Here is a 21,852-nt window from a genome sequence, read left to right on the forward strand (position 1 = left end):
AAGTAGGAACACTTTTCCACCTCTGTGGTTGCCTGTTGTTTTAAGGAATTGAGGGCTTACAGCAGGCTTTCCACACCCGATGAATCAGGAACGAAGCGGATGTCTCCACAGGCAGTCTTTTGCAGAAGTAACCTTCCAACCTACCTGGCACTGCCAAAGGTCCAGTATTTCAAGGCCAGGAAAGCCTAGAAGTATTTCATTCTTTTAAAACCTGAGACCTGAGCAAAAAGCACTCAGCCATTAGGAAAAGACCTGGAGGGAAGCAATACATGTGGCAAGACTGGTTGTTGCAAATTTAATAATGGGGACAAATGGTATCTTTGGATAAAAGCTGTGGTCTCCCTGCAGTTGTGGTCGTGCAGCACCAGCTCGCAGACCTGCTCCATGCCTTCGGGAACACGCTGAGGACGGCACCACAGCCAGCCTGGCTTGTTTCGCTTTCACCACCTCGTATTCAAAATTTTGACGCTCCACCTACCATCCAGATCCAAGCAGTGCCACAAGTGAAAGAAGATTCCAACTAATCCAGAAGGCCAGGAATAACATAACAGCCCCGGCAGTGGTTTACACCACCTGGGGGCTGGCTGCTTCTGACCAAGCGAGAAGGGGGCACCAAGCGCTCCTGCCAGACTGATGGAGCTGCGGAGTTTCTACACCACTGCAATCTTTCAATCTTTCAACCTGCCTTCAGATATACAAAATAAAGCAAGCATTTTTTGAACAAAGTCTGAAAGCTTAACTAAAAGAGAAGTGGGAAGCAGTGTTTGTGCTCATGACCATTAAGTAAATCTTGCTAATCCCTTGCTAATGAGAAGCATCTCAAAAATTCCTTAAGCGTGGAAAGGGTTTGGGGTATAAAGCTATTTCATCCTCCAGGTTTCATCTCAGAACATCTCACATCAAGTCACCACATGCGAACAGCGCAGAAATCAATGGTGTTTGTGAACCAGACCTACCCAAGCCTCTGCTGAAAGCCAGCACACAGCCCGCGTATGCTCCAGGGATGAGAGATCAATTTCTGGCCCTGCTAGGCAAATTTAACACTGCTGCAAAGATAAAACAACAGCAGGATGAGAAGGGGAGGGGGGGGAAGAGGAGGAGGAGGAAGAGGAAGAGAACAAATAAAGGAAGGAAAACCAACCTGATGTTTCTATAATGAGTAATATGCAAAAGCTTGCCATCTGATATCTATACCAGAGGTAAACACAACTCTGGTAGACAAAAACAAACAAAACACACTTGAAAAAATATACCAGGTTCTCTTTCAAGCTTTCGTACAATATTTCCAGAGCACTTCATTTTTTTACCTACAGGATTTCTAAACATTTAGCAAAACCCTGCTAGCAACTTGCAGTCAGGTAAAGCAATTTCCTAAAGGACAACAATGAATTCACAAAAAGGTATACGAACAAAACAAAATGCAACCTGGAGACTGCTTTCCTTTACCTAAAAAGCAACCAATGACAACATCAAACCTCTCAACCAAATTAGGCACGTTACACACGTAAAGAAAATGATCAGCAACTTAAGTCATTTCTTATTTGGAAGCTTAAAAGAATAATTCATTTTTTAAAAATATTTTTAGTTTCCTACATGTGTTTTAGTAAAAAAACATTAGGTCAACTTCTATTAGCACGTGCATTTCATATGGAACAACTCCGAGAGCATGAATAAACATGAAGGAATGTAAACTCGGATGCTGGTTTTTATACAACAGAAAGCACGGTCATACTGCACTTTCTGCTGCGCTTTTTAGTTCTGTTTTAATGATGTGCCACAGAGCATCTTAGAAACAGAAAAAGCCCCTCCGTAACAGATCACGTAATTCCTTTGAATCCCGATTGAGCCAACTTTTGATTCCTACACAGGCACTCCAAAGAACTCAAAAATAACATTATTTGCCTTAATGTCCACAAGCACCTACTATATCAAACTAAAAGCTCTTCCCCCTAAACCCAGTGAAGATGCGTCCAAGCCTTTTACATATAACATCACATATATTATAAACTTTTTTTTGAACTCTTCTGGAGCTGGTCTAGCCACGTTTGTTGTTCCACACACTCAAGTTTTGGAGCCAGATTCTGTGCCATTGCACACCATTAAATAGGGCTCCAGAATTCATTCTCTGTTGTTTATGAAATTCAGGGTGTTTTGCCAACACGAAGCATATATCAAGGCTTAATATTGGCAAGTTATAACTTTGGCATTTATAAGCATTTTTGTGTCAAAGCGCCTAAATAAATCATTGTAAACCAGTTCTATTAGGGATAGGAAAACAGACAATAAATGAACTCCTGCTCAGTTTTTCACCCTAGGTTGGTGTCACAACAAAGTATCCAGAACCCTGAAACTATCTGAAAGTTTAGCCCACCTACTGTGGATGGGGAGCTTCGGCAAACAAAAATAGCCTGGACATGGAATAAGTGTTTTGTTGCAATGACATTTTTGTAAGCCCCTTCAAAAAGACTTGGGTTTCTTCCTTTATGCAGTTTTATACAGTCCGTATATAAAAACCAAGTGAAATCAAACTTATTTTTCCAATGGGAAAGGTGTCTGGGGAAAAAAAATGGAAGTCTTTATTTAAAAAAGCATCATTTTAGGTATTGCTCCTACCAAATTCTGAATAGGACTACATATGAAAAGCTGTTCCTCGATCCACATTCCCTGCAAAAATCAGATGTTCTCAGTGACAACAAACGATAAATGACAAAGCCTGTCCGCTGTCAAAAGGAAGCGTAGACATTTACACACACGTTATGTGTACAGCTGGGAGCTGCTCCAGCTAGCAGGCGTTATTTCCACCCCTGAGGAGCAGCAACACAGGGGCCCAACACGAGGCCCCTTCTCCACCGAACTGCCGCCCAGGACCGGCCACGCTGCGTTATTTCTCACACATGACATTATTATTTATTCAAATTTGCTCGCAGAACTTCTCTAGCAATCAGTCAGCCAACGGCTTGTCATGGTTTATGCTTTTTTTGAGGGTCTGGAGAGGCCAAAACCGGAGTAGGGAGAGCAGGGCCGGGCCTCCTGCCCTCGGCCCCAAGCTCCTCGGACATCACAGAAGGCGACATCCCGCATGCGAGCGGCCCCGACTCCTCCAGCAGGAGCCCAGACCTCGAGCAAACAGCCGCCAGGCAGGGATCTGAGCACTGACAACTTCACAAGGGTAGGCTCAAGGGGCCCGAATTCCCAAACTGCAGATTTCAGGAAGGAACAATACCATGTTCAGTAAGAACACAGGTGGTACCACCTGAGACTTTACAAGGGTAAATCCCCACATATGCCAGAGTTGGCTCTAATCTCTCCTTAACTAAATGGGTAATAACGAATACAAGATTTACTCTGCATACACCATTGCTGAACAAACCCAAGCCAAACCACGCTCACGTAACGCACGATATTGCGAAGACACACTCATCGCCTGGGAGAGTTTCACAGTTACTCAGTTTCCTGATACTGATGACTAGCTGAGTAATCTTGTGTCAGATGACCTAATCTCCCTTTGAAGACGGTTTTATCCAGACCTGAACAAATTTTTCATTCACCCCAATTTATGGAGGTTAATTCACATCGGCGAATTGCAGTGTTTGTGTTAGAGAGAAAAGCTCAAGCACAAAGCTAGATGCACAAAACTAGACACACAAGGAAAGTGTTCACACAAGGAGTGGTAAATGCAGCCCATAGTAGCGCCTTATCTCATTTTCAGGCAGAAAAAATGTTTGTCTCTAAGGAAAAACGCAGCGCAAGAGCTTGAAGTTAATCATCATAGCTTTGTTCAATGTGAAATTTTAGTTGCAAGCAAGATACACAAGAGAATACAAAGCGGACTGATACATCGGATAAGTAAAAACCATACAATGGGTTAGTTTACATGAATGCGGAAACTTCTGACAAAATATCTAAATGAGGTAACTATTTCAAATAAGTCTATATATCTCAAACTACACTTCAACTGTAGCTTGGTAAACAGATTAAACGAGCATATTCAAGTGCCCACTAAAGCACACTCATTAACTCACTTCAGAATTTGTGGATGCATCCGACTTCAACGCTGAGCTCCTCTTCAGAAGATCCTAACTACAGCAACCCGCCATGAAAAGCTAACTCACTGCAGGGTCCGTTCTGTGGGCTCGGAAAAAGTCTTTATTGACCAGATTTGTTAGGCAGTCTTACAGACATTTACAAGAGACAGAAGCAGGGGAAAAAAACAAAAAAAGAAAAAAAAAGAAAAGAAAGAAGAAGATCCAGACGCAAAGCTTATCTACTTTATGAGGATCCCTGCAGTTACAGCTATGCCGGGGGCGAAAAAGATCCTGGCAAAGACCCCTAGCAGACGGGCCCTGTATGCTGACATAAGCACAGCTAAATCATCTGCCCAAATAACTTAAGAACAACAAAAGCGCTCTTTGAAAGCCGTGGCCATGCACGGATGTTGTCCGCACTGACACGCAGTATGTCCAGGGTCCGAGCAGGTCTGTGCTAACAACCCAGAGCTGAAAAAAGGAATCCAGAAATTTTGAGCAGGGTTCTTGCTAGGAGGGGCTCCAGCCTGCTTAACTACATGTGTATGGACAAAGAGATAGGAATTGACGTTCTTTGCAAGTAAACATAACTTGCATCTTGTCTTCTGTCTTCACTTCTTCCCACCCTGTTTTGCCCACCCTTCAGTCCACGCAGAGTTCACCCCGCCACACAGAGCAATGATTTGACATCCACAATTCACTCTCAATTTCCCATGCTCTGTGTGCATGCACACAAGTGACATTTAGAGGAGGGTGGATGGCTGCTTTGGGTATTTTGCTTTGTTCTACATTGCAGGGAGCTTTGCATATTCTAAACCCTACTGGTCCTGTTTTCAGACAGCTGATTTTGTATAGAGGAGACTTAATTACTAGGAGGAAAGAGGTAATGGTGTACAGCCACTGCAAGCAAACTCCAAGTAGGTATTTCCTCGCACTGTTATTGATTGCTCTTTCAGATGAGCTCATGTTGAAGCATTCTATCAAAAACTGGAAGAAGTCTCAGACACATCAGCTGTTCAACTTGAAAACGTAAAGTCAGCGCTTTGTTTTCTCATGCAGATGGCATCTTCCAAAATAAATTGTTGTGAGTAGCTATCCGTATCTATCTTTTACTCAGATTAATTCATATACAATATTCTTTCACTTTCCAAAGATGGGCATCTCTTAAATACCAAATTCGTCAGAGATACCACTTTTTTGAGCCATCACATTCTCAGTATATCAGTGCATGTTATTGGTACGTCAGTGAGATAAAACCTCAGCTACAGGCCTTGCCTACCACAATCCTTCATCCTTCTAAATTACAGAAGTGACATTTGTCTCTGGACAGTTGAACAGACCTTTCCACTTAAATCAGAATTAATTCATCTGTTGCATTTGTTCCATGGTTCACAGAAACTTACCCATGTCAAGGCTTGCTTCTAAACAGGGTTCCTTACAGAACTGGCTTGATTAGGCCATATGGACCAAGAATCTTTTTATTTCCTATACTACAGTTTATGTATTGAAAATGCATGGAAAGGGTAATCTTAAATGTTTTACTTGTCATGGTTTGGGTTTGTTTTTGTTTGGTTGTTTGATTCTTTTTTTTTTTTTTTTTTTTTTTAAATGTTTCCAACTCTAGAGGTTCCTGTTTGAAGAGCAATGACTGTCATCTTCCACTGGTGTCAGCGACGCTGAATCAATAGCTACCCTCAGTCAGGATCCAAATTTATAGAGAAAAAGGGAGCCAAAGGAGACGTACTGTGCTGTCTTTACCTGTTCTGTTACTTCAATTCTGTCATTACAAAAAAACGTTAGTTCCAGTTCTTCCTATCTGCCTATGATACATCTTCTGTCTGGTCTCTCTTTAATTAAAACTTAATTTAAGCGTGACTGTTAGTCAATTCTAACTGATAAACGCATTCTACCCATAGATAAATAGATTTTATTATTTTTCTAAAATGCTAAGAGTTTTATAACACGTTTAAGAAGCTGAAATGTGCAGTTACACAAGAGATGTTCTTGTGGCGTGCCCTAAAGCTGACCGTGTACCCAGCAGCATCGCCCGTTTCAAACACCCCACTGGCCAGTGCTGACATTCGTGCACGGTCAGGACTTCACAGATTACCGAGGATGAGGCAAACTGAGCTGTTCCATACAACCAGGTAGCATTACTCCATTTGTAATGTCCTCCCAGTCACCCTCGACAGCCTTGTAAGAAGACCAAATAAAGGCAGCAGCGTGCCAGATCAAAGATTTAACCCCGGATCAATTCCTTTCAGTCCTTTTTTAGCACCCTAGCACCCAACTGACATAACTTCCCATCCCTGCAGCCCCTTGAAAGCTGCTGTCACCCACGGCTTCACCTGGTACGCTCAATTCCACCATCCAAGCTAGTAAGCGGCTTGCTAACCAGTTCTGCATCCACTTCACAGCAGTTTTGACTCTGCTATGTCCAACCTTTCAAACAAGAATGCCATATGGCACTGTATCAAAACTGTTACTAAAATCAGATAGGCGATCTTAACATTTTTCACCTAGCTAGAAAGGTTCCTCATCGTCTTCCAGCAGGTAGCAGAGATTTGTACAAGGCTGGTGGCACCAAAGGATGAAGAAGCCAGATCTTTCCGTTCCCACTGGGCAAAGCCAAAACCAAATCTCTACGCCACTCCATTACTGCTCTCTTAAAATAATTCCTCAGCTTCAGCCTTGCATGTAATAACCTACTTGAGGCTTACATAATATGGAAAAATCCAAGTTTGTTCCTGCCTAGAAGCTGGTCTAGCAGGCATCGCAGCCCATGCTCCCGCCTTGCTCCCCTCTCACTTGCGCTAAAACGCTCGCAACCGAGACCCAGCAGAGCCCCCCGGGACTGAAAATACTTCGCAAGTCCGCAAAAATAAACGCGTGCCTTTCTCTTTGGAAATGCACGCTAATTTCGAACTGCGCCATTTGGCTTGTGATCACAACTTGTAACTGGCAAGAACTCCCACTGTTATTACTTTTTGGGATAACTACTACCCACATAGTGACAGATGGCATACTCCACCTCTGCTGAGGAGGTGTAGGAGCACTGCCTGCTGTCAGCATTGCATTAAAAAAAAAATTAAAATCAAGACACGGATAATATTACCAGTCTGAAGAGAAAGCGGGTGGGCACACGTAGCCTTCATCGAACAATATTCCTTTCTTTCATGGTGCCTGTTAGACTAAATCCCCAATCCTGAAGGCCAAAGAAGCGAGGGATGCCTCAATGCACAACCAAACCTTAGCCAAAGGTTGGTGCCCATGGAAAGCTGCTCACAAAGACTTCAAGCAACCACTGATGTTGTAACTGTGAAGCAGAGTAGCTCATACCAATAACGGCGTGAAATAGCAGAAAAATGAGTTGGGGTCCTCCAAACAAATCTTATGTTGAAAATGAAATAGAGAGCTCTTCGAATAATAGGAAAAAACACCTACTAAATGAGCAATTGGGAGATTTCCCCCTTTCATATGATAAAAGTGAGCTATTAAACCAAGATATTTCACAATATGAATGCTGCTCAGAGAGATAACAAGCATTAGATCCCAATTTAAACGACTACAGAAAGCTACAGATTAAGCAAGGTACAGCTACATGCACAGAGTTACTGCCAGGAACCCCTGCCCCTTTGCACGTACCCTTAAAAATAAAGTCCTAGGAAGAACACCACGGCCTGCGAGCTTGGGGCTGACTAGCAAAATCCCCCAGCACAAACACCGACTGGGATCGTTCCAACCACTGCAGCCACTCACACTTGCATCCCTCCAACTGGCTCGGCTTTACAGCTGCCATAAAAGCTTGACGCACGTTTCCTTTTGGCTCCTTTCTCCAAGCATTCGTTAATTCTAAAACCCATCCTCGTGACATTTTATGTGGTTTTTCCCTTCTCTCAGAACCCTTCCCTACAATCTCTAGAGGACAGCGAGTTGTTTATCCGTCCCCTAATCTCCCCTTTGCTGAGGACTTTCTTCTGCAGCGCTTACAAGACACAGCCCGCCCGGGTCTACCCCAATGACCTCCCCATGCTCACAGACACGCGCTAACCACTGAGCAGGGAGCCAAGCCATGAAACTAAAAATATGTATACTATTAAGAAAACCTAAAGAACGAGCAAGTGGGAGCTTCAGCCCGAAAGGACGAGGCTATTTTGCCCGACTTCCTTCATTTACAGCCCCCAGCATCGTGCTGCCATCCCTCCCTCCCATGACGCCGCGACTTCTGGCAAACTACAGGAGGCGTAAGCTTTCCAGCTGACGTCTCTCACACATTAAAAACGCATCAGAAGTGCTGTGTACCTTCACCTGTTAGTTACTAGAGCTCTTCTAATTGTTACCTGGGACATAAAAGAGCACGCTGCTACCAAAAATAGCTTCCTGACGTAGGAAAATCCCACAGGAGAGAACAGGAGATGGAAATGCCTATGCTCTTGAAGAGGGAAATAAGACCCAGACAAGGGAAGATTGGCACTTCACTGGTCACTGCACTCCAGTTGCACTTTGTTCCTTTATTTTCTAATAATATTTCTCCACAAAAACCACTAATTTGATCGGATCCCAGTCTGAGAAGAGAGGAAGGCAGAAGCTCGTGTTCATTGATGGAACAAGCCACCACCAGAACGTGCTGGGCCAGGCCAGGAGGACACAACAGGCCTGCTCGTCGCACCCATCTGGCAGCACCAGGCAGAAATTTGGGGGGAGGGAATGGTAAAGTGGGGTTGTTCTTCTTTACCTCACCCCTCAGAGGCAGTTGAGCACTGAGGGGCCAACAGCTTTCACCAGGGAAGGATCAGCAGCTGGGTGGTGGCACAGACTGGTAGGAAACCCTTCAAAGAGCAGCAAGAGGCAAGCCTTTTTTTTCCCCTAAAACAGTAAAGCCAATAAGCCAGTCTCCATTTAACAACTGCAGAAAGAACCCAAACCCTCTAACATTTATCCCTCTGGTTATTAGTCCAGATACACAAGCAGGAAGCTACGTAACGCACATTTGTTTCTCCTTACGGTTTTCTCCCGATTCTTCATTGGATTTTTCCCCCAACTTCATGTGAAAAACAGAATCAAACCCAGAGAGAAGCAGCCTACTAACAGTGCTGAGCATGACACATGAACCTATAAAGATGGCCTACCAACACGTAACATGACACAGGAGCCCATAAAGATGGCCTACCAACACATAACATGACACAGGAGCCCATAAAGATGGCCTACCAACACGTAACATGACACAGGAGCCCATAAAGATGGCCTACCAACACGTAACATGACACAGGAGCCCATAAAGATGGCCTACCAACACATAACATGACACAGGAGCCCATAAAGATGGCCTACCAACACATAACATGACACAGGAGCCCATAAAGATGGCCTACCAACACATAACATGACACAGGAGCCCATAAAGATGGCCTACCAACACATAACATGACACAGGAGCCCATAAAGATGGCCTACCAACACATAACATGACACAGGAGCCCATAAAGATGGCCTACCAACACGTAACATGACACAGGAGCCCATAAAGATGGCCTACCAACATGTAAGCCACCCGTTAAAACACCACTCATAGGATCGAGCTCAATCAGCTTAATATTTGGTAATTCAAGGGCGGAAAATTCACCTGCAAGGAACTTTGGATTACCATCCAAACTCGTTTCCAGGTTAAGCACATTAAGGTACCTCAGAGAACATCAGTCAGTGCTTTTCAGCAATGGGAATCAATACACAGCTGCCTTCTGGAGCCACGAGCTCTATAAATATTCACGCTCTGAAGACAGATTTTGCGTTCTTTCCTTTTGATACTTCTCATGCACACCAACTGTTTCTCTTCTTCAAGCGCATTCAGTAAATTTCCAACCAAACTAAGAAAGAAACCCAAATTTTGGAGACCAAGAGCCAGAAGTGCCTAAAATAAGGGGGACCCACGAATTAAGACAACTGAAAAAAAAAGTTCCCACAGTGAAGTTTCCTACTGGCCACTTTAAAATACATTTTACTTAAATATCCTAAGTGCAGAAAAATAGCTGCAATCTGCCAAAATAGTATTCTGTCTGCCCTGGAAATCCTACAGGCACAAAGGGGAAAATGAAGTAACTAAAACCCCAAAATATCTAAAAATGAGTAAATAGTTAATTTGTATCCATGCAGCAGGGGCACCTTCCTCTCTCTTTTCTCATCCTCAGTAATTAACAGCAAATTCCCAACGTGACTGCCATTGCAAATAGGAGTTCACCTATCCAAAATACTTTTTCCATTAATGTAACCCTTTCAACTGGAGGCTACAAAACTGAGATCATTACAATTCAACCCTAATTAGCCATTAAAGCCGACGTACGTAAGAATTAGACAACAGAATATTCACCATTAAAGGTGAGGGACTTGGAAAAAAAACACCAACCGCTGTTATTTGGGAATTTCACCTCATCCGCTGTGTCAGGCTATTCCAATTTAGCCGCGTGCAGAAGACGCAGTCCAACTCTTCAGCTGAACTTCATTAGCCAGCGAGGTATTTATACAAGCTGCAGGTTTGAAGTATTACACAATGGAAACCTGCAAAGCATCGCTGAAAACCAACTCTCCTCTTTTAACGGAAAAAAAAATGAAGATATGGAAAAGGGGATGTGAAGACAGACAGCTCCCCACAGCCACCCCTCTGCTGCCTCACATGCAACCTGCTCTAAAAGAGAGCACAAACTTCCAGGTCCAGCACCTCGAGGAAAGAGAAGCGAGAACGGCTGCCCCCATCCTCCCAAGCTTTGCAAAGTTTTAAATAAAGGAAGAAAGAAATGCGCTGTCTGCATACCCTTGCAGCTCAGCTCAGGAACAAACACAGCTTTGAGCCTGCCCTGCTTTGATCAGCACGGTGAGGTCGGAGAAGCTCATCAGATGACTTCTCAACAACTTTTGTCAAATAGGGCAACATGACTGGAAGTGGCTGTGGGGTTAAAAAAGATTATTCAGACATACCAGGAGCTTAACCTTGGACATGAGCCGTTCTTCCTTATTAAAGACAAGCCAACGGCGACCAACCAACAAGTTGCTCCAAGACTTCCACGTTCGGACAGCGAAAGACCTCTAACAAAACAAGAAACCACTCCCCAGTCAAAGGAAAAAGGAAAAGCAACTGCAGCCTTCATACCAGAGCTATCAGGGCACTCCAGGAGACATTCCTGCAGTCACCAACACGCTCCTTCCATAAAGGAGGAAGAGATAAGCACCGCTAACAGCTGAAAGGCCGATGTGCACGTTACATACGCCACTCTTCAGGGGCTGCTCCCAGCCACGGGAGCCCACGATGGCCCCGGTCGGAGGGGACTTCAGGCAGGTAGCCTTCGGGGGACGGATGGGGACAAGGAGGATGGGTCAGGGACTTCAGTTGTGTTTGATGAAGAGCACGGAATCATTAAGGTTGGAAAAGACCACCAAACTGCTCCTACTGAGTGCTGCTGGGGCTGCCTGTGGCAAACCAGACGCTGTTCTTATGAATCAACGGAGGTGGGGGGAAGGAAGGGGAAAAATTGAAAGCGCTCTGACCGCTCCCATTTTAAAGGCCGAAAAAGCAACATTTGAGCAAATAAGGGCTCCCCATGGAGCAAGGAAAAAAGCTTTACCTAGATATATAAAAATATGTAAAAATGACCAAGTAAGCAAGTCTTACCCCATGGTTTGTTTTATGCAGAACATGTGCAAGGTCAACTGCGACCTATCCTTTAAACACTCCGAGCAGTATTTCCTCCAGCAATCACGCAACGTGGCACAAACGTAAGCTTGAGCCAAATAAGAAAGCCATACTTTGTGATACCACTGCTAATGCCTCCCTAAAGAGTGTTTTTCAAGATGGAGTCTCTCACATCACAGCATAAATTAACTTGTTTGACACAGATTAGGAAGACAGGTATGACGCTGCCAACAAGAGAACCAGACCGTCAGCGGATGCTATGGGCGGCTCCAAAGTTCTCCCGAAGACCCAAAACACCACGGTGCCGTTACCAGAGCACCCAAAACATACTGCACTTTTACTCAAACTCCAAGACAGCAATTTCTCTCTCCCATCGGAATCTCGCAGCCAATTCCAGGCTACAACAAGTCAGATTCCTCTCCAGTTTGCCTTCATCCTCATCCTGGAACTGGATCCTGTTGCTGTGGGCTCCTATGCTGAACCCCAGCGAACTAAATCAGATGGGGAGGCTGCACAAAGCCAAAATTTCAAGAGTGGGCTCCAAGCCCCCAGTTTGTCCATTCCTTAAGCACACCAAACAAGCCACTACCTTCTCTAATTAACGTAGGGTTTGTACTTAATTACTTTTTAAATGAATGTAAAACAAACTACTGTATTTCAGACCTATAAAATAATGGGACCAGAGTAATTCTAAGTGGCATAACTAGAATTTGCTTTTTAGAGCTCATAAAATCCAGTTAGCAAATAAACCAGAAATGAACGATCCAGTTCACTCCACCCCTGCAAATATTTGCAGATGCAGTGAGCTTTAAGTACGGATTTGTCTGCAGTGAACGCAACAGGTACGCTCTCCACCTTGAAGTTACAACGAACACGTCATTTCAAGACAAAGAGTTAACACTACACGAATCAGAAACCACCAGCGGGCTCAATTCTGCTCTTAGCACAGAGCGTGGTATCCTGCCACGGGCCTCACAGGTCCTGCCTCCAGCCCCTGCACCACCACGCTGCTTTCACGTGTTCAAAGGATGCTGAACGATGTTCTAGAGGTTGGCACCTCTGTATTAAACATATCGGAAGGTGCAAGGCAACCTATTACCAAGCTGGCCACAATCTGTGGCTGCACAACAAGGCTGTATGACTCTAAGTATTCTCTGCACAACACCAAGCATAAACCGAACGTACCCTCACCGAAAGGCAGCCCCACACCTCTAACGGTGCCGTTCCTGGAGACCTTTCTAAGGCTTCACACAAGTACTCCAGGCACGGCCTTGCGACCTGCATCACCCGCTCCAAGAGCTCGCTGCTGCCACGCAGGGCAGATCCAGCCACTCTTTCCTGCGTTATGCTCCCGCATCATTCTCGCACGCACCGCCCGGATGTTCCACACGACAAGTCCAGTTTGTTGATCCTGCTAGAAACGAACTCTGCAAGAAGAAATAGCTGTCATCCACCCAGCAGCTGCTCGAGCACTTAACTTCGCAGCCGAGAGGGGCTGCGCCACCACCCACACCACTGCTGCCACGAGGGCAGACACGGGGTCACTGCCTTTGCAGCAGTTCCTAAAATCAGCATAATCTCACCAAAAACCTACACTTAGAGTCATCTGCTTGTCTGGATGGCAGAGGACGTCAACCCGCCTTATCAGGCTGCAGGAAAGAAAATTCAGGCTCAAAAGTTTGAATAAAAAGAATCAATATGTATACTCAGGGCTTTGTACATCAAAAAGACACAAATGAGGAAATTATTGAAAAAATTCTAACGGATTTTTTTTTTTTGTTTCATACTGTGGAGTGATAGGTGTTGCCAGCCTCTCAGCTGATCACAAGTTCACTTCTAGAAAAGGAACAATTACATAAAACATAAGGAGGAACATCATTTTTTTCTTTTCTTTTTTAAACAAAACAAACCATGCACAAGGAGGGTTGATTGATGATTGATCTTTTTCTGTGTACCAGGCTTTTTTGGTGCTGGTGGTGGGGTTTTTGGTTTTGTTTTAAGAGTTTACTGGATGCCTTCTTATTGTTTCCTTTAACAAAAAAGTAAAATACGCTATTACTGACGTGAACGAGCATTCTGAAATTAAAATAATGTAAGATTCCATACCTATAAAATTTAAATATGCTATAAGCAAACCAAACAAGGCCTACGGAATTCAGTGTACAGAGTGCATGACAACATTTTAAGTGATGCACATCTGGACCTAATACAGCTTGCACTTACGCACGTTAATATTCATAAGTAAGAATTTACAAGCAGAAAGTTAGGCATGCTCGCCTGTACTATTGTATAAAAACTCATCTATTAGAAACTCACTGGACATAACAGTTACCGTCAGGGATTTCTCAACAGCAACGTACGTATCACTTATATTCCAAAGGTTCAACAGAAAGTAAATCTAGGGTATGTAACTCAAAATGTTGAAAGGTAATCATTAGGCACCTCAGAAAACACCTTTTTGTTCAGAATATGCATTTCTAGTTAAAAAAACATGCAAACATTGGATCATGGGCAAGCCAATGGAAAAGATGGAAAGATGAGAACAGGAGAGCAATTGCTACAAAGCAATCAATACTGACAATGAGGTTATTTTATGACAATGTAGCAGTCATCCAGTTTCACTGAGCGTGTAACCAGTAACCCAGGCTGTAATTCCATGTCTAAATCTGCAGGCGAGCATGGCTTGGTGTTCTACGACCACAGTCTAGATCCAAACAGGATACAGTCCTACTGCTTCTCTCCACGCCAGAGCAATTGGTGGTAAATCTGGAGCACACACAGCATTCTGCATTTATCATGCTCTTAGCGAGAGTTACTACAAAAAAAGCAGCACGACTCCTTAAGGAGCACTTTGTTTTTGTTGTTTTTTTTTTTTTAAAGCCCCAGAGTCACAATGCCCACAAACCTCGAGCGGCTCACATATTCCTTGCCTAAGCACTGCTGCCTGGTTTTTACCCCCCAGTAGTTCATCCACAGAGCAAATAAGAAAGGATTTTGATTACGGCAAGCTGCAAATGCAATGTATTGCGCTATCACAGTTTAATTGCACATTCATCACGTATTTCATAGGTAAACATACCTCTACACAAAGTATCCATGATCTAAGGTGTCTCTCGCCACTCCATTAAGAAAGCCTCACGTGACTGTAGCTAGCAAATTCTCCTCAAAACACTGTCACCAAAACACACTTGTTTTACTATATATTGGTTTTAATCCACACACTAGGATTGGATGCTTTCAGTTTCAGGTTTTGGTTTCTAAGGTTTAAGACTTAAATAAGAAAAATCAGCAACAGCCAACCTTCAGCTTTCTGAAGAGATCATTCCGAGCTCCAACCTGAGAAACGCTGCGAGCAGGGTTTCATGGCCATGTTGTTCTCTATCGCACGTTTGCTCTATTTCTTCTCGCTCGTCTCCCAGTTTCAGCATTCATTTGCCTTCGCTCACTCTCCTGTAGCAATGCTACACTCCACAACAGCCCTAATTAACCTTTATCATTAACGTGATTTAACTTCTCCAGATATTTCTCCTCCCTTATGCCACGTCCACCTGTGTAAAAGCCTAAAATCCACACCGATGCACCATTCCCTAGACCACCTCGCTGTCTGCCATACGCTCCTGAACTTCCAGACACAAACGGGGACAAGAACGTCTCTTCCCTGCAAAACACATACACCAGCGCAGCCGTCTGCCTCGCCGTATCTCCTTTCTTCTTTACATTTTAGCCCCCAACAGCCAGCCCACGCCTGGAACAGAAAGCCGCTGCGTGTCATCAGCCTCCCCGCTCCTTACTCACCCCCGGGAGGAAGAGGAGGGAGGATTTCAAGCCCTGCTTTCCTCAAGAGGCATCGGGCAGGGCTGCGGGGGGCTCCTCACGGGCATCCTCTCTGCCGCCCGGTGCCTGTGAAGGAGAGAGGCCGTTCACAAGGCAGATCCCTCCTACGTGGCTCGATCCCACCTCGGGATCCCCACTTGGGATCCCCGCAGCCCCACTCACGCCCAGGTGCCCCCGCAGCCGGCTCCGAGCCTCCCCAGCGCCCCCCAAACGCCGCGGCTGGGCTGAGCCAGGCTGAGCCGTGCGACCACCCCACAGCTCCCCACAGCCCCCCGGGGCCGCCGCCCCTCAGCTCCGCAACCCCGGCCAACGGGGGGGGGTGAGGGGGGTAATGGGGGGGGTGAGGATGGGGGTTACTGGGGTGTGAGGGGGGTATGGGGGTGAGGATGGGGGTATGGGGGTGTAAGGGGGTGTATGGGGGTGAGGAGGGGGGTAAGGGAGGGTGAGATGGAGCATGAGGAGGGTAATGGGGGTGTGAGGATGGGGGTTATTGGGGTGTGAGGGGGGTACGGGGGTGAGGAGGGGGGTAAGGGAGGGTGAGATGGAGCATGAGGAGGGTAATGGGGGTGTGAGGATGGGGGTTATCGGGGTGTAAGAGGAGGGTAAAGGGGTGGGGATGAGGGTAAGGGAGGGTGAGGGGGTGTAAGGGGGTGTAAGGAGTGTATGGGGGTAATGGGGTGTAAAGGCGGGTGAAGGGGGGGATGAGGGGGGTGTGAGGGCGGTGGGGGGTAAGGGAGGGGGTAGTGGGGGGGTGAGAGGTGGAGTGAGGAGGGGCGTGAGGGAGGTAGGGGGATGTCGGGGGGGTGGCTGGGGTAACGGGGTGTGTGTGAGGGGGGTGAGGGGTGTAGGGGGGGTAAGGAGGGGGTGAGGGAATGTGTGGGGAAGATAAGGAGGGACCTGAGGAGGGCGAGGGGAGGCCCTGAGGGGGCACCGCCGCGTCGCGGGGCGTCGCCTCCCCCCCCCCCGATCTGTCGCCGCGGGGTGAGGGGGGGGGGGGCGCCCCCTTGGCCCTTACCTGGCGCGGCGGGGCTCGGCGGCGGCCCTCACACACACACACACACCCCTCACACACACCCCCCTCGCCCCCCACACGCACCGCCCGCGGCTGAGGAGCTGGGGCCGCCTCCCTCTCCCCACACCGCCGCGGCGGGCGGGCGGGCGGCTGAGGGAGCGGACGAGCCGAGCCGAGCCGAGCCGAGCCGAGCCGAGCCGAGCCGAGCCGAGCCGAGCCGAGCCGAGCGCGCTCCCGGCGGGGAGGGGACGGCGAGGGGCGGGGGGCGGCCGCTGCGGCTGCTCGCTCGGCGCCCGGGCTCCCGCAGCGCCCCCCCCCGCTCCCTCCCGACCGCAGCGCGCCCCCGCCGCCCCGCGTGCACGCGCGGAGGTGGGGGGGGGGGGGGGGGCAGGGAAAGCGGGCGGGGCCGCGCTCGCCCCCCGGCCGCGATGGGGGGGGGGGGGAGGAAGGGGTGGGGGGGGAAGGGAAGCGGCGTGCGCGCCCCCGGGCTCGCTCCCTCCCTCGCCGGGCTCGCGCGCGATGCGCTCGGAGGTGAGCGGGGAGGGGCTGTTGCATATTCATGAGGGGGGGCGTGGCTATGCAAAACGCGCCGCTGCCCTCCGGGGGGGGGGCTCCTCCCGTGAGGGGGCCGCGCTGTGGGGGCTGCGCGGGCTCCTCCTGTGAGGCGGCGGCGGCGGCCCCGCCGCGAGGCGGCTCCGCTCGGCGGGAGCTCGGCCGGGGGCAGCCGGCTGTGGGCAAGGCTCTGCCCGCAAGGAGGGACCCGCAGCGGCCCCCTCAGGTGGCTCCGGCCTCCGGCAGAGCCTCCCGCTGAGGCGTTACAGCCGCCCAAGCTGGCCCCGGCTCGGGCGGAGCGGCCGCCGCCGCAGGTTCGCCCTGTGTCCCCCCCCCCCGGCCTCCTGCTGAGGGGATTGCGGAGCAAAACCCGAAATCCGAAGGGTTTCAGTCAGTTTTCCCTACAAAAAAATCAGCCAGCTGAAGACCAGGTGCAAGGGGCGTACACAGGAAAAGCTGCGCTACCTTTTAAAGCTACTAGACATTTATTTCTGTTAACCAAATAGCTCAAGAAATACACGCTGCAATCTAATGAGTATGCCAGCGTTGCTGAACTGTGCACTGAATGAAATACAATCGTGACAGAAATTTGGGGTTTCTCATCAAATGTTACAGATCCAAGCTATTTTTGCACAAAAAGTACACAGTAAACATAATTTTATCTGGTTATTTCCCTTTAAGAAAACTAATATTTAGGCCTTACTCAACAAAATAATCTTTTTAGTCCCAGTACAAAGTGTTCCCTTTAATTAAATTAATTACGAGTATCTACACTCCCTTGGGACGGATGCCTTGTTAAACCTTTTGGGTGCAGATTGCTTGCCTCCATCTAACCCCTGGACGGCTGAGAGCTTTACATCACATCTGCCCACAGTGCCAGATGAATGACCAAATAAATTAAGCAACAGGGTAATCTTCAGGTGTGAGTCAAGAAAATTACTTGTACAAAACAAACTCCTATGGAAAAAATCCTACCTAGGAAGCACTAATAAAAAATGGAGGTAGCCCTACAGATGCCACATTTCTGGAATTAAGCATGGATCAGAGTAAGGGGATATATATCATCTATCACTGCAGTCCTCGCTTTTTTCTTTCATAAGAGAGTGGCAACAGATAAAACAGAGCAACAAGCACTAAAAAAAAAATAGTAAGGAAATACTCCAGAAATATTTTCATCTAAATCTGTAGCCTCCTGTCTCTTTCATTACTTCCAGCAGAAGTGCTTTCTGTAATTGCTTATCTTCTGTTGCCCTTTAGTCTTTTTAAACCACACACACTAGGGGGGAATAATACATAGTCAGAATAATTCCCATTTCTCCTTCAGCAAGTTATTAGCATAGCAAATCACTGACTCCATGTTACAGTACCAAGGATATAATAGTTCCACCTACAAGAAAATATTCTCAGAACTGATGTCAACTGCTTTATATATGTAGCTATATCGTTACTAAGAAAACAGATTTCAAGACATAGGTTTGTGAAAGAGAGGGAGGATCTGACACTTCCAGTATAGAGCTGAGAAGTCAAAGGGTATGAGATAACGGCAAAAGAGCAGCTCCAAATAGGGATACAGGAGCCACAGTGTCTCAATATTTAGCCATTTATGTCCAACCCAGAGAGGCTGTGCTAGCCACCGGTGAGAATTTACAAGCGGTCATACAGCGTCCATTTTCCACGCTATCCTCTTCAGCAGTGGCCAAAAGGGGATGCTTCAGCACAGGCAGGCATGTAGAATGGTTCTCCAAAGCCTTATGGCAGCCTACAACGAGTCTGGCCCAAGGACCTCCTGAGGCACATGTGATTCCTAAGTATTTGTGCTACACACACAGGCTCTGTGTACAGCGTACTAATTTAGGCCGGGTGCCTTCCGACTGAGAACTCAAATAGGCAAGGAACTGCTTCAAGTCAATACTTGGGTTTGGAGTCCCTGAGGCAGAGGGGAAAAAGAAAGCATCCTTGTTTTCCACCCAGGACAGCCTCCCTTGCGTTTTCCAAGGAGACAGATCCTATTGGAACACACCGAGTCTGTACTTCAGTATAAATAAAGCACCAAACTGCCCAGACCTAGAAGACTGAGCTGGTCTGTGCCTACACAGAAGCACGACTATAGGTATTCAAAGAATATCAACATCAAACACCTTATTCAAAGAATATCAACAGCAAACACCCATAGCATTTAAAATGGTCAAGGATTAGCTAAGGGATGAGGGGGGGAATTTTCAGGATCACCAATTCCAGACTTTGGTCCAGAAATCCAGTCCAAGTTCCATTTTGGTCACATCCACACCTTACTGCGTCTGGCCCCTGAGCCTTATAACCACTCCTTCAGACATCTTTCTGGTGAACCAGGGAGCCAAAAAAATTCACATAAAAATCTCAATCAGCTCTTTATGTTTTGTGAGGTTTTTTTACTGCAAACTGACACGAAGTTTGCACAACAGCAAAGAAAAAACACGGCTGTAACAAACAAGATGTTGTCTCTTAAATAGCCGGAATACCTACGGTAAGATATAAAAACACTCAGTCTTTCAAATCATATATACCATCAGATAATCTCCTAGATGGATGCTATTAAGTGTGACCATATAAAAATAAATATTGCTTACAATATTTGTTATCTAAGAAATATATGCCTATGGAGAAAATAGTTCAGAGTAATCCTCTAGATGTGAGATACTGATTTTCTTCACACTCCAGCAGTCTAAAAGAACACAGGTTCTGCCATCCCTTCACTAACTAATGAAAGGCATATCTATTTCTGTTGCCTGGGGAGATTTCAAATAGATTTGCTTTTTTTTTTTTCCAGAAGGAAAGGGAGATTTCTGTTTTTCTGGCTGTTTCATTTTCATTTTTGCAATTTTTGGCAAGAGCACCTTGAGCTGTGGATAACTGACTGTATTTTGTCTAAATCTAAGTAAATATGTGCTTTATGATCCTTCTCCTGCCACCAGTGTCCCATTTTAACACCACCATTACCCTTCATCTGAGCAACAGCTGAAATAGAGGCTTGCTAACAGAACTTCAGAGAAGAAACAAGTAACAGGATGAGTAAAAATAGCTTTATTTTCTTGTATACACCTGCGCAGGAGCGAGATGACCAGACAACAAGAAAGGATCGACATTTGGGAGATCTCGGAATTAATACAAGAGCTGCTGGTTCTAGTCAGCAGTTCTTCCAATAATAGAAGCCAACAGAGACAAAGCGTTTTCTGCTCCCCAAGCTGTGTCTCCTCAGAAATGAGTATAACCAAGCCCCAAAACTCCCCTGAACACCGAGAAAGAGAACGTTAAAGGCTATGTAGAAACAAAAGGCTGGTGACATACACCTCGGCATATTAAACCTACATCAAACAGTCCTTGGCTGTAGCAGGAAGCAAATCACAGCAATTCCTGTTTCCCGTCTGCAGCAGATGGAAGGAAAGGAAAAAAGCCATAATCTTAGATAAAGTTCAGAAGTGTTTGGCCAAGAGATGAGCCTTTTACTGCGTGCTGGAGGCCTGTCAGAACTGGCGATTACTGGCCTCCAGAAGGATTTAATTCCGTGTGATCAGAGCCCCTTTGCAGAAGGTCTTGTCCATTTGTCCACAAGAAATGCTCAGAGAGAACAACACTGCAAAAAACGACATTGCGAAAGAAGGGCATAACACGAGATGGTACAGCGCTGTTTTGGTGGCAGCAAGCAAAGAGAGCTTTCAGGTAGGATGACAGGTCCCTTGGCTAGCCAGAGCTTCCTCCTGCCCTAAAATTTCTCCAGTGATGCCTGATGCTTTCTCCTGTTTTTGTTTTTATTATTTTTTTTTTCAAAACAGTTACTTGAGTGAGAAGCCTGAGCCTACCAACCAAACACACGTGCCTCAGTCCCGAATCTTGTCTGTTTAACAGAATATTCTTTTTTTTTTTAATAATGGGCGTTTTCCATGTCAAAAACTGTAATTGCGATTTTGAAAGAGAGGATGTATTTATGCAGATCATAATTTGGCAACAATACCAATCTCAACATTTTCCTCTTGAGAGGCACCACGGGAGCTTTAATGATTGCATGCGTTCAAGATAACATCTTGACTGAAATAATGCACCTCTGGCACACTGGGGTACACCTATCAGACAGCAAACAGCACTCAGTTGTAAACAAAGAAAAATCTTTGTAATTGTACCTTCTGATTTGTTAATGTTACAGAGTTAGTGTGCTTTCTGCAGACAAAAGGTACCAGAATGTGTGTGTGCACCAGACCAAACCAGAACACCAGCTTTTGGTACTTCTCCATTCTGTTACGCCAGAACCAACTTAGCTCAGTTTTTAAGAACTCACAAGATGATTGCTAATGACTGCAGCTGGCAATCAGGTGAACATTCATTTGGGTAGGAAAAGTTTTACAAAATTTTCTACGGCTTTGGCACAAGCTCTTTATAGAATATGTTTGATTACTGCTGTACGAATTTTGGATTACATGTGATAAAGATACACCAAGAGTAGCCAGAAACCACATTTTCAGTCTGTACATGTTCATTAGTCAAAAGTCGAAACCGCCAGCACGTTACCCTTTGCAATTTACGTTCCAGCATCCTGGAAGGATGTTGTGCACAGACTGGTACTTTACCCCAATGGCTTAAATGCACAGGCAGGACATTAACTGGCTGATCAACTAGAATAGTTAGGAAATTTAGAAAAGCTTTTGTATTTTTTTTAATCCTCTGCTACTTCCACAGAGTTCAGACAAAGATTGCTGTTAAAGGGGTTGGACACT

At 46.1% G+C, this 21,852-nt stretch overlaps 1 protein-coding gene across 20 annotated transcripts in view; it reads right to left on the reverse strand.

Annotated features, from left to right (window-relative positions):
* TANC2 (tetratricopeptide repeat, ankyrin repeat and coiled-coil containing 2) overlaps positions 1 to 21,852 on the reverse strand; it is a 283,329-nt gene that overhangs the window by 233,343 nt on the left and 28,134 nt on the right. For 6 of the 20 annotated variants that reach the window (XM_080564860.1, XM_080564849.1, XM_080564845.1 and 3 more), the window contains exons 1-2: positions 16,640 to 16,931; positions 15,505 to 15,609 (exon numbers count right to left, since the gene is read on the reverse strand). The exons of 3 other annotated variants lie outside the window; for them this stretch is intronic. The gene's annotated coding sequence lies outside the window, so the exon portion shown is untranslated. Of the gene's footprint in view, positions 1 to 15,009; positions 15,483 to 15,504; positions 15,610 to 16,558; positions 16,932 to 21,852 lie in introns of those variants that run through there. 11 more of the 20 variants (XM_080564846.1, XM_080564844.1, XM_080564840.1 and 8 more) reach the window with 7 other exon arrangements.

The sequence above is a fragment of the Anser brachyrhynchus genome (assembly GCF_964034855.1).
Source record: "Anser brachyrhynchus genome assembly, chromosome: 22".
Classification (NCBI taxonomy): Eukaryota; Metazoa; Chordata; class Aves; order Anseriformes; family Anatidae; genus Anser; species Anser brachyrhynchus.